Genomic DNA, 13,393 nt, shown 5'->3' on the forward strand with positions numbered 1-13,393 from the left:
TTGTGATCTACCCACCTTGGCCTCCCAAAGTGCTGGGATTACAGGTGTGAGCCACAGAGCCTGGCCATTTTTCGTTTTTGTTTTTTTTTCTTGAGATGGAGTCTTGCTCTTGTTGCCCAGGCTGGAGTGCAGTGGTGTGATCTCAGCTCACTGCAACCTCTGCCTCCTAGGTTCAAGTGATTCTCCTGCCTCAGCCTCCTGAGTAGGTTTAATATCCAATAAATAAAAATCCTAAAAAGAGATTACAAAGACTGTGTCTTCTTGTTATATATTTTCTGGGGATAGAATATAAACCAAGGGATGAAATTATCAGAGAAACTAATATTAGAGAATTCTCTGAAAGTAAGAACATGACACTTCAGACTTAATTGGCCCTCTGAATATTAGTACAATCAGTGGAAAAGAACCTTCTCATTGCACATTGTTTCAAAAACTCTGGTGACCAGGGAATAAGAAAAAACTCTACAAACTTCCAGAGAGAAAACCTCAGGCCATGTGAAGAGGAATGGAAGCATATGTGGCACCAAACTTCTCAAATAAAAACTGGAAGCTGGGAGAAAATGAAGCAGTGCCTTCACATTTTTTATGCAAAATACTTTTTTTTTTTTTTTTTTACCTAGGATCCTATATCCACCCAAATTATTATGTGTGAAAATAGAATAAAACTATTTTCAGAAAAGCAAGAACTCTGAATATTTGTCTCCTATGCACCTTTTCATTGGAAGCTACTAGGGGATATGATCCAGCAAAATGAGGGAATAAGCAATAAAGAGGAAGGTACGTAGTTCATGAAGCAAGAAATCTACTTGGGGAAGCAGCAAGGAAAGTCCCAGGATGAAGGCAAAGTGGCCAGGAGCAATTGCCTAAGATTGCAGCAAGGTTATGGAGGGTCCACAAGTGAGAGGTTGCCAGGGCAAAAACAGAATAATATTCTGATATATTTGATAATTTAGGAAATCACATTGTTGGGCAAATAACAGATCTGAGAGTCAGATGGGAGAAAAATTAAGAATAGGTACATTTAAAAGAAATCCTGAGCAAGTGCAAAGAAAAAAAATAGAGGCAATATTAACTACAGGAAAAAACAAAAGCACAGACAAGAAAGAAAATCACAGCACACAACTTGCCTTAATGTTAACAATATTTACCTAGTTATAATAATATAACCACCACAGATGAGTCAACACAACAGATTGTGACCTCATGTAATGAGAGAATAGAGGAAGGGGAAGTACTTTGAATGGGTTATTAGTAAAAGAGAGCTAAATTCTCATCTACCTAACAATATGTGAATCAATGATGTCTTAAAACTAATGTATCAACAAATAGCAAGGCAAACATTATTTAGGCCTAGTGGGTAAACAACAGAAGAAATAATAGAAGAAAACAATACTGATTTTTTTTTTTTTTTTAGACAGTCTTGCACTGTTGCCCAGGCTAGAGTGCAGTGGCACAATCTTGGCTCACTGCAACCTCTGCCTCCCAGGTTCAAATGATTCTTATGCCTCAGCTTCCCAAGTAGCTGGGATTATAGGCTCCTGCAACCATGCCCAGCTAATTTTTGTATTTTTAGTAGAGATGGGTTTTCACTATGTTGGCCAGGCTGGTCTTGAACTCCTGATCTCGTGATCTGCTCACCTTGACCTCCCAAAGTGCTGGGATTACAGGTGTGAGCCACCGTGCCTGGCTTTTTTTGTTTTTGTTTTTGTTTTTTTTTTGAGATGAAATCTCACTCATTCTATTGCCCAGGCTGAAGTACAGTGGCATGATTTTGGCTCACTGCAACCTCCACCTCCCAGGTTCAAGCAATTCTCCTGCCTTAGCCTCCCGAGTAGCTGAAATCACAAGTGTGTGCCATGTGTGGCTAATTTCTGTATTTTTAGTAGAGATGGGGTTTCACCATATTGGCCAGGCTGGTCTCAAACTCCTGACCTTAAGTGATCTATCCACCCACCTGGGCCTCCCAAAGTGCTGGGATTATAGGTGTGAGCCACTGCGTTTGGCCTGAAGAAGGGTTTAAAGTGATTGTCCTCTGGGGATCAGGATAGGGGATGATGTTGGCTGGGCTGGGGACTAATGTTTTCCTTACAAGCCCATTTTGCTTTCTTATTTTTAATTTTTTATTAAAAAATAGAATAGAGATGGACTTTTGTCATGTTGCCCAGGCTGGTCTTGAATTCCTGACTCAAGTGATCTACCTGCCTTGACCTCCCAAAGTGCTGGAATTGCATGCCTGGCAATGTATTTTGCTCCTTTGCATGACTCATGTATTACTTTGATTAAAAAATAAAACAGATTTAAAAAACACAGTCAGTCATTGGAAATACGGGTAATGCATTTCAGTATGAAGAACAAAATAGTTATCTTTAGTCTTTGCACACACACTATGTTCCATCCTTTGCAATGCTTGTGAGTCAGCTCATCCCTTCCTAAACTGAAACTGCTGACTGTGTACCTGCTTCGTCACAGACATCACCTTGATTAATCTTCACAGAAGCTCAGTTAGGTGGGTTTTATTACTCCCATTTTACGGATGAGAAGGTAGAATCAGAGAGTTCAATAACAGGGTGAGAACTCACAGCCAATAAGTGGAAGAGCAGAGATTCCTACTCAGCTCCCTGAACTCAACATTGTCTGATCTTAATTAAACTAGCAGTCATCCCAGCTAATGTTTATTAAGCATAGCATCTAATGGAACCAATTATATTCCTTGCTTCTTGAGCTCCAAATCTTCCTCTTTATTACTGTGTGTGTGTGTGTGCGTGTGCGTGTGTGTGTGTGTGTGTGTGTGTGTGTGTGTGTGTAGAGACAGGGTCTTACTATGTTACTCAGCCTGGTCTCAAACTCCTGGCCTCAAGTGATCTTCCTGCTGTAGCCTCCCAAAGTGCTGGGATTACAGATGTGAGCCACTGTGCCCAGCCTCTTTATTAATTTAAGCCCTCATTTTGCTGGAACATATACTTGAATAGCTGCCTCTGAAAAGGCATATGGAGTAGCTATTTGCCAGATACCTTGCTAAATGCTCCATGTGGATTATCTCATTTAATACACAAAACAACTCTATGAGGTAGATACTCCTACACTCATTTTATAGAATAGGAAAGTGAGGCACTCACAGAGAGTTCCAGCAACTAGCCACATGTCTATCTCATCTTTGTATCCCTAGTAGGACTTAGGATGCAGCTAACACTCTTAGTAGGTGTTCAATACATACATTTGTTGAGCGGACAAATACAAATAAATATCAAATCTTGAATAAAATAAACATTAAGGTTTCCATTGCTTCAAACCCAGGGAGCCCTCTGGAAATGAGCTGTCTTTGGGGGGCAGACACCTCTTTTTTCCAAGAGCTGCCCCAGTGCAAAAGCTCTGGGACCAGGAGGTGATAAACAGTCAGTTAGATAAATGCATCTCTGGTTAATTGATTTGTCTGCATGATTGGAGTGAATGGCTTGATATGCAGGGTTTAATTATTCCAATGAAACCTCCACTTAATTGAAAGGGCTTCTAGCAAAAAAAGGGAAAGAGATTATTTAAAAGGACGATCTACTGCACATGAGAAAAGACTAAGGAGACATGGATACATGCCCGGACTACAGCCATCCTCAATGTTTACAGCCCCGAAATGAAAGCTTGATGGAAAAGAGCCAGAACCATCCCTTCATATACCATCTGCCCCATCCCCTTCATTCCTACAAAGAGGGCACTGGCAGAAGCAGATAGAAAATTCCTCCTGCAAGACTACTGCCTGGTATCCCAGTTAACTTTTTAACCTCTGTATATCTCAGCTTGTTCAACTGAAATTGTGAGATAATATTTCCCATCAATTAACATGTGTAGAGCAATCAGCAGAGCTTCACCGATACATATTTTGAAAGTAACAATTACCATTTTAAATTCGCAGTAGAGTGGCAGACGCTGCCAGCTGCCAGCCCAATAGCCATTCTCTCTTACTTATTGACAGATCACCAGTTTTGTTTGGGGGCATTACCGTGCCCATCCAAAAACCAGTATTTCCAGCATCCCTTCTAGGTGGCTACATGACATCACTCTGGCTAATGAGATGTAGGTGGAAGTTTCCAGATGAGACATCTAGGAAGGCTCTTTAAAAGGAGGCGGATTTGGATGAGAAGAATCTTTTACTTGTCCTTCTCTTCCCACCTGGAATGTGGGTGTGATGCCTGGAGGCATAGCAGCTATTTTGTGACTGTGAAGACAAGACACAGCCATACTCTAATAATGACTCACTAGGATGCTACAAGAAGCTAGGTCATTGATGGCAGCCCTGGACAGCTAACCTTTGAGTTCTTGGTCCACGAGAAGAGTCAAATCCCTAGTACGTAAGATATCTGATTCTATTTCTATTATTTGCAGCTGGAAACAGTCCTAACAGAGACAAGTACCACATCCAACCAACACTTTCTAAGTCCTATCGGTTATGGCCACAGACCCCTGGGCCCTAAAATCAGAGCAACTCTCTTATTGATCTATTCCTTCCCATTCCTTTCTCCTAGAGACAAAACTAGAGTTGGCAAGTGGTCAGTAAGGACTACGTGTTTAGTACTAGCCATGTCTACAGTGCTTCCGCAGATAGAAACAAGCGGCATGGCTCTGAGGAGTGGGCAGTACCACAAGGAGATAAGGATCGCCCAGGAAATTGTAACTCATGGACGACACCCTCATCTATTGGTTTAGCCGTTTCAGGCTTTCGGTGCGTAGGCAGGACGATTTACCTCACCTGCCTGCTGTGCCCCGCTTCAAATCCCCAGCATGCTCCTCACTGTGCAGTCAATGGCGTCACTTCTCCAGCCTCTGCCTTGTCCCCTGGTCTGCATTTCTCCTTGCATCAACTCTCTTTCATATGCACCCAATCTTCTCCCCACATCACATCACAGCTGAGCTTCCTGGCCACCGTCCCCAGCAAGGCCTAGCCCCTCAGTCCACAGCACTGCCGCCACTCCAAGCATCCCTTCGGGTACCAGCCTGCCTCTAATATTCATACCTGAAACTCCCCAAGAGGCAATATCATTTTTAGCTGACGCAAGCAACGGGTCAGTGGCTCCTGAAGATATAAATGTCTATGCTTGCCAGGCACGGTGGCGCATGCCTGTAATCCCAGCACTTTGGGAAGCTGAGGAAGGTAGATCATGAGGTCAGGAGTTCGAGACCAGCCTGACCAACATGGGGAAACCCTGTCTCTACTAAAAATGCAAAAAAGTTAGCTGGGCGTGGTGGTACACACCTGTAATCCCAGTTACTCAAGAGGCTGAGGCAGGAGAATTGCTTAAACCTGGGAGGTAAGGGTTGCAGTGAGCTGAGATAGTGCCACTGCACTCCCGCCTGGGTGATAGAGCAAGACTCCATCTCAAAAAAAAAAAAAAAAAAAAAAAAAGTCTCAGTTTGATACCTTTTAGGAAAGGCGAGAGCATCAGTAGGAAGTTAGGAGGGGCTGGTGTTTCCTGAACCCAGGGGCCAAGAGCACCACCCAACATCAGGCTCCCAGAATAAATCCATACTTATTCTGCAGTGGCTTCAGATTTGTACCAAGACAGTGAAGCGTGGAAGGGCATGGAACCCTTGTATTACCAGAGGACACTGCTTCCCAGGTCTCCTTTTTTCTAACACTACTGCAGAAAAGCTTTTGATAAAAGCCCAATTAGAAGTGACAGATTCAAATGGTTCTGAAATGCACATCAATTCATCACATCCACTTTTTATGAGCATTGGCCCCATCTGGATTTTAGGTTTATGCACAGGACTGATTGACAGCTCTGATGGCCACCAGGAGCCATGACGGGACCCACTCAGTCAGACCCAAATCCCAGAGCGAGGTCACCCTCGTGGATGCCTGTCAAGTCAGACTTACTACAGGACTGGCTAGGGAGATACTCTGACCTTGATAAGGAAATACTCTTCTTTCCTGCTGTTGCATTCGAAGCCTGGTCAGCAAATCTGCCTTCCCCACAGGAGATTGATAAGTAATTGAGAACACCAGCTGATTCCAACTCAAGACGTCTCTGTGCTTTCAAAGATGTGCTCTTGGCTTCATCTGTGCACTGGATGGAATTTTTTTTCACTGTTGTGTACTTCAGTGTTTTGGCTGTCATTTCACTGTCTGGGTTGGAAGCAACTTGATGTGTCCATTGTCCCTCTTTAGGTTCTCTATGTCAGTGTCGTGACTTGTTAGGGCCACACTATCTGGCATGGGGTGAGTTTTTAATAAATATTTGCTAAATTGAGTGCTCTGATGTTTTGTGATAAAAACATTCTGTTGGCTGGGCGTGGTGGCTCACTCCTGTAATCCCAGCATTTTGGGAGGCTGAGGTGGGCGAATCACAAGGTCAGGAGATTGAGACCATCCTGGCCAACATGGTGAAACCTCATCCCTACTAAAATACAAAAAATTAGCCGGACATGGTGGCATGCACCTGTAGGCCCAGCTACTCAGGAGTCTGAGGCAGGGGACGTAGCTTGAACCTGGGAGGCGAAGGTTGCAGTGAGCTGAGATCGTGCCTCTGTACTCCAGCCTGGTGACAGAGCAAGACTCCATCTCAAAAACAAACAAAACAAAAACATTCCCTCATCACAGAATTACATTCAATATCAGTCCACCAAGAAGAACGTAGTGAGCTTAAGTGCTGTGATGGGCCTGGGATGGCCACTCTGCAGTTTCGGCTGACTCCAGTGGAGAAAGGACCCTCCCTTCGTGCCACCTGTGTGCTGTGCTGGGCACAGGTCAAACTTTTGTACTACTTCTTTTTGAAAATTTTTAATTTTTTTACAGATGGAGTCTTGCTCTGTCAGCCAGGCTGGAGTGCAGTGGTGTGATCATAGCTCACTGCAGCCTCCAACTCCTGGGCTCAAGTGATTGTTCCACCACAGCCTCCCAGAGTGCTGGTGTTACAGGTGCACACCACTAAGAGATGGGGGTCTCGCTGTGTTGCCCAGGCTGGCCTTGAACTCCTGGCTTCAAGGGATGCTTCTGTCTTGGCCTCCTGAAGTGCTGGGGTTTCAGGCACAAGGCAGCCTGCTGGGCCTGGTTTGTGCTTCTTACCCTCTTTGCCATTGCTTGTTCCTACAACCTGCTGTGAATTCCTTGCAAGAGGCCTCACATGTACCATCGGCGCCTTCCAGCACAGCGCCTGGCCCTCCTTTGTCGAGTGACTGAATAAACAAGTCTCCTTCCAGCGTCTAGCGTGGAGATTTGACACAAAAGCAGCTGCAAGGTGGGATGTAGAACATGTGTTTTTGTGCATACATTAAATTCAGGAAGAAGAGAAGTGGGAGGAAATTGTGTTACTCTTTGGTTTTGGGAATTTAAGAGACAGTTTGGAAGGTGCAAAATCAGATACGGGACAGGCATTGCCCGAGACCTGGACATTAGCAAGCAGAATCCTGCCCCTGGGGAGCCCTTAGGGCTGGCACGTGAATGTGTGGGGTGGGCCCAGCAGCCCCGAGAATCTTCTCAGTGAAAGAGACAGGCCCTTGAGTTTTGTAGAAAAGGTCACCAGTTATCATCAAATGAGTCCTGCTCTGAGAATGGCCAAGAACCAGAGGTGGAAGACTCTGTGGGAGCCACAGTCAGACCTTAAATCTTCCTCATTATCTTCTCATCTCACTCGCTGGCACTAGAATCCCCAGGGAGCCTGCGACAGGGTTAGGCCGGGTCGGGGCCGGATGCCTTTGGATGTCAACCTCGGGGAAAGTCCGCAAAGTGTGGTAATGAGGATATTCTAGAGAGACTGCGGGGAGGGGCACCCCACTCACTCACTTGCACATTCACTCACTCCTGAATTCATTCCCTCTCACTCATTCATTTACTAACTCACTCACTCATTTACTCACTCGCCCATTCACTCACTCATCCGCTCACTCACTCATTCACTCACTTATCCACTCACTCACTCATTCACTCACTTATCCACTCACTCACTCATTCACTTATTCACTCATCCACTCGTTCACTCACTCATGCCTTCACTCACACATTCACTCATTCATTTACTCACTCGTTTACTCACTCATGCACCCATTCACTCACTCATCCACTCACTCACTCACTCATTCATTTACTCATCCACTCGCCTACTCATCCATGCACTCACTCATTCACCCATTCATTCATCCACACGTCCACTCACTTGCACATTCACTCACTCTGTCATTCACTTATTCACTCACTCACTCGTGCATCCACTCATTCATTCATCTATTCACTAACTCACTCATCCATCCACTCACTCATTCACTCACTCATGCATATACTTACTCATCCACTCACTCACTCTTTCATTCATTCATTCACTCACTCATCTGCTCATTCACTCATTCATTCACTAATTCATTTCTTCATTCATTCATTTCGTCACTCACTCACTGATTCACTCATTGGATTCAAAAATCATTCCTAAATGCAGAAGGCAAAAGGTAAGAGAGAAGAAACTTTGACTATGACAAGATTCAGGGAATAAAAAAATGACAAGTAAGAATACACCACACGAGACAAATATGGGAGGTTCAGAGCTGAGAAAAAGAGGCAGAGAAAGAGAGACTTGGAGGAAAGATGGTCAAAGAGCCCCCAGACTCACTGGAAGAGGAAAGAAGCAGCAAGAAAGACTGGTGCTGAGGAGCAGTGAGAAGGAGACAGGAGGGAAGAAGGAAGCCTGGATCCCAGCCCAGTCTGGTCCATATTTTAAAGTCGAGCATTAGCTCAGAGAATGCAAATCAGAGCTATAGCAGAGCGATTTACCCAGGGAATGCAACGTGATCACTCAGGTCACCACCTGCAGCTCAAATGAAGTTATATCCAGGGCCCAGAGCTGGCCCTGGCCACATCACAAGCTTCCTTTGAGGAGTCAACAGGCAGCAGGACACACACCAGGCACCCGTTGCTGCCTTCTGCATTTATAAGACACACTGGAAATACACTTAGAATTGATGCAGTGATCAAGTTAAAATGCATTTCTAGTTGTGGGGCCATCTATTTTACGAAATACCCTGAAAAAAGGAAAAATGCAGCCAGACTTGGAAACGCATTTCCAGGTGTTTGAAAGTAACTCTGCCAACTTTTCCCATCAGCTAGAAGGTTAGCATTTTTTAAAAAAATTCAGATTTCAGGTTTTCTTCCATGGTGATGGGGATGTGGTTGGGGAGGCTTCTGCCTCCAGCTTTCTAACTCTCATTCTCATCCCAGGCTCCACCACGATGTGCAGTCAGGGAAAGTCACCTCAACCACAGCAGAGGAGCCCAAGGAGGCGTCTGTGTGTCTTTCCCTGGAGCTTCATGGGGCTCCCAGCTCTTCCTTCTAGAAAGGCCTTCAGTTCTGGTCAACCTGAGGGTTCAGTAAGCAGCATTTTTTTTGGCCTGGCGTGGTGGCTGACACCTGTAATCCTAGCACTTTGGGAAGCCAAGGTGGGTGGATCACATGAGGTTAGGAGTTCGAGACCAGCCTGGCCAACATGGTGAAAACTCTGTTTCTACTAAAAATACAAAAATTAGCTGGGCATGGTGGTATGCGCCTGTAGTCCCAGCTACTAGGGAAGCTGAGGCAGGAGAGTCGCTTGAACCCAGGAGGTAGAGGTTGCAGTGAATCGAGATCACACCATTTTATTCCAGCCTGGGCAACAAGAGAGAAACTCCATCTCAAAACAACCAACCAACCAACCACCCACCCACCCACCCACTTTGTGTGTGTGTGTGTGTGTGTGTGTGTGTGTGTGTGTATGTCTGCACGTGACAATGTCTTACTTTGCACTCAGGCTGGAATGCAGTGGTACAATCAGAGCTCACTGCAGCCTTGACCTCCTGGGGCCAAGTGCTACTCCCACCTGAAGCCTCCCCAGAAGCTGGGACTAAAGGTGTATACCACTACACCAAGCTACTTTAAAAATTTTTAGTTTTTAAAGATGGGGGTCACACTACATTGTCCAGGCTCGTTTTGAACTCCTGGTCTTGAGCCTCAGCTTCCCCAAATGCTGGGACTACAGGTGTGAGCCACCATGCCCTGCCAGATCTGGGTTTTATTTAGGTCTCGGACTTCCTTATTTTAACCCAAGGTGTTCAAGCCTTGAGGTCAACACTGCATTTTCTCATGTATCAGGTTCAGTGGGGAGATTTCCAGGCAGCAGAAGAAAAAGAAGTGGGGTGGTTTTTGAGGGCTAGGCTTGAGTGACTTTGTTAAAATGAGCAGGCTCTGAGGATGCCTTCTATTGTAGATTTAGAGATTTGGGTGGCCGAGGTTTCACGGGCAGGGCTCCTACAAATAAGGAAGCCATAACTCCTGAACTCAGGAGGTTAACATATTGTAAGTTGTGCTTGTTGGCATGAAGTGACGTTATTCCCTCCAAAAAGGGCAGGGGGTGTAGGGAAAAGAATTGCAGGAATTCTGATCAAACGAAAAGTCAAACAAACAAACAAAACAATTTGCATAAAGAGATAAAAATGGCAGTTCCCCTCTGTGGTCTAGTGGGAAGGATGTGGTCCAGCCATTAGAGAGCCCTGGGTTTAAACTTCAGTTTGCCATTTGTTGCTGTGTGGCCTTGGGCATGTGGCTTACCCTCTCTGAACCCCTTTTTATTGGACGAATAGCATTAACATTTTTTTTTTTTTTGAGATGGAGTCTGGTTCTGTTGCCCAGGCTGGAGTGCAGTGGCACTATCTTGGCTCACTGTAACCTTCACCTCATGAGCTCAAGGGATCCTCCCACTTCAGCCTCCAGAGTAGCTGGGATGACAGGCATGTGCCACCATGCCTGGTTCATTTTTCTTTGTTTTGTATTTCTAGTAGAGATGGGGTTTTTTCATGATGGCCAGGCTGGTCTCAAACCCCTGACTGCAAATGATCCACTGGTTTCGACTTCCTAAAAGGCTGGGATTCCAGGCGTGAGCCACTGCGCCCAACCACACACAGCGGTAACATTTTAAGGCCACTGTGGCACGTACAGTGGGCAAATGCTACGTAGCTACTCAGCCTACCCCCATCAGAAGCTAGCAGCAGACTCAGGAGAGAAACAAGTCACTTCCTCCTCTTCCTGTATAATTACCTCCATACCAAGCAGAATTGAGAGAAAACCTTCAACGATTTACCCTCAACCCCTCCGTCTGGAAGGGTTGGAAACTCACCCAGCTGGTGGTGTTGGCATCTTTCTGTGTCTGCCATGTACCTCTGGGCAGGGAGATACTTCATATTTCCTTGTATACCCTGACTTAATAAGTATCTTCCATAAATCAGCATTTCATATTTACCAAGTGATTGATTTCCAATGGCTGAATGCTGGCTTTCTCCCTTCCTTTAGCCCATCAGACCCTTACCTCTCCTTGTGTGGGGAGAGTTTTCACCGTGACTGCTTTCCGGCGCCTGCTGTCCCCACCTAGATGGTTCCGCTGTGCCTGAGGTTTGGAGGCCCACTCCAATCCATTTTGCACTTTCAATTTTCATGGGTTAGAAACATAGAATAGATGGCCGTCTGATTTCTGACCTCCAAGGCACAAACTGTCTACCGGGTGAGATGCAGACAGGCCAGCTGGCCCTACGTCCCACCAGGAGAGCTCTTCGTTTGCCAGTGTCCCCAAACATCAGTATTATGGCAGCAACGAACATATTTGCCACCTGTTCCCACCCTGGGCAACTTCCAGAATCTGAAGGGTCTTCTTCCCCATCAAAGCAAGTCTATTCTGCCAGGCACTGTGGCTCACGCCCGTAACTCCAGCACTTTGGGAGGCTGAGGTGGGAGGATTGCTTGAACCCAGGAGTTTGAGACCAGCTTGGACAATATAGTGAGAACTTGTCTCTACAGAAAAATTTAAAAAGTATTTGGGAGGCCGAGGTGGATAAATCACCTGAGGTCAGGAGTTTAAGACCAGCCTGGCCAATATGAAACCTAGTTTCTACTAAAAATACAAGAATTAGCTGGGTGTGGTGGCGGACGCCTGTAATCCCAGCTACTCAGGAGGCTGAGGCAGGAGAATCGCTTGAACCTGGGAGGCGGAGGTTGCAGTGAGCCGAGATCACACCACTGCACTCCAGCCTAGGCAACAAGAGCAAATTTCCGTCTCAATAAATAAACAAAATAAAATAAATAAAAAAGTAGGCAGGCATGGTGGCATGTACCTGTGGTCTCAGCTACTCAGGAGGCTGAGGTAGGAGGATCACTTGAGCCCAGGAGGTAGAGGCTGCAGTGAGCCACGATTTCACCACTGCAATCCAGCCTGGGTAACAGAGCGAGATCCTGTCCCCAAAACAATGAAGTCCATTCTGTCCACTGGGGTGTGTCTGGAGTTCAGCTATGTTTGTGGGATACTGAGAACCCCAGACCAGCCATCACTTTTGGGATGATACTCAACACATCACTCTCATTGTGTAAGGGAATGAGGGGTATAACTTCTTCACCGGGTGACTTTCGGAGGACATATTACCAGACAACCAGGACGCAATTTCTCTGTGCAGTGGGTGTCTGCACACAGTGGGCACTCAGTCAACTTCGTAGCAAGAGAACAGAATGTCTCAGTAACCACACCCACTTGACAGGCACACAGGTGGACACTCACAGCCTCTAAGAGGAGACTGTCATCCTGCAGAAAGCTGGGAAGCCCCCGTCCTGTGTTCTGGATGGTCCTGCTTGGGCTGTCTGTGACCTCACTAGGATTACTCTAGGCCATGGCTGGGCTTCCAGGAAGGAAAATGAATAATTAAGATGCTGAAGATGGAAGGCTTCAGGACACAACAGATTTTAAGTTTTTAACTAGTCAGGAAAATAAATGTCTCAGGCCAGGCAAGGTGGCTAACACCTACAATCCCAGCACTTTGGGAGGCCAAGGTGGGCACAGAGCTTAAGTCCGGGAATTTTGAGACCAGCCTGAGCAACATAGGGAGACCTCGTTCCTACAAAAAGTACAAAAATAAGCCGGGTGTGGTGGTGCACACCTGTAGTCCCAGCTCCTTGAGGAGGCTGAGGTGAGAGGATTACTTGAGCCCAGGAGGTTGAGGCTGTAGTGAGCTGTGATTGCACCACTGTACTCCAGCTGGGTGACAAAGTGAGATCCTGTCTCAAATAAAAGAAAATAAATATAAAATAAAAGCAGCATCTCAATATTTAAGCACATTTGCCCATTTAGGAAAGGGCTCTCAAGAGACCTCAAACAGTAACCCCACCATCTCACTATCCCCAGGGGACCCAGCGGGGCCGGTCCCAGATTCCTGATTTGTCCAATTTCGGCTCCTGCTGCTTTTTTTTTTTTTTTGAGACAGAGTCTTGCTCTGTCACCCAGGCTGGAGTGCAGTGGCACGATCTCGGCTCACTGCAACCTCAATTTCCTGGGTTCAAGTGATTCTCCTGCCTCAGCCTCCCAAGTGCTGGGATTACAGGTACCTGCCACCACATCTGGCTAATTTTTGT

General features: G+C 45.9%; 1 protein-coding gene across 4 annotated transcripts in view; it reads right to left on the reverse strand.

The window, feature by feature from the left end:
* CARD11 (caspase recruitment domain family member 11) overlaps positions 1–13,393 on the reverse strand; it is a 127,258-nt gene that overhangs the window by 61,186 nt on the left and 52,679 nt on the right. For 2 of the 4 annotated variants that reach the window (XM_074390563.1, XM_074390562.1), the window contains exon 1: positions 16–9,643. The exons of the other annotated variants lie outside the window; for them this stretch is intronic. The gene's annotated coding sequence lies outside the window, so the exon portion shown is untranslated. Of the gene's footprint in view, positions 1–15; positions 9,644–13,393 lie in introns of those variants that run through there. 4 annotated transcript variants of the gene reach the window in all.

This window comes from Saimiri boliviensis, chromosome 20, assembly GCF_048565385.1.
Source record: "Saimiri boliviensis isolate mSaiBol1 chromosome 20, mSaiBol1.pri, whole genome shotgun sequence".
Classification (NCBI taxonomy): Eukaryota; Metazoa; Chordata; class Mammalia; order Primates; family Cebidae; genus Saimiri; species Saimiri boliviensis.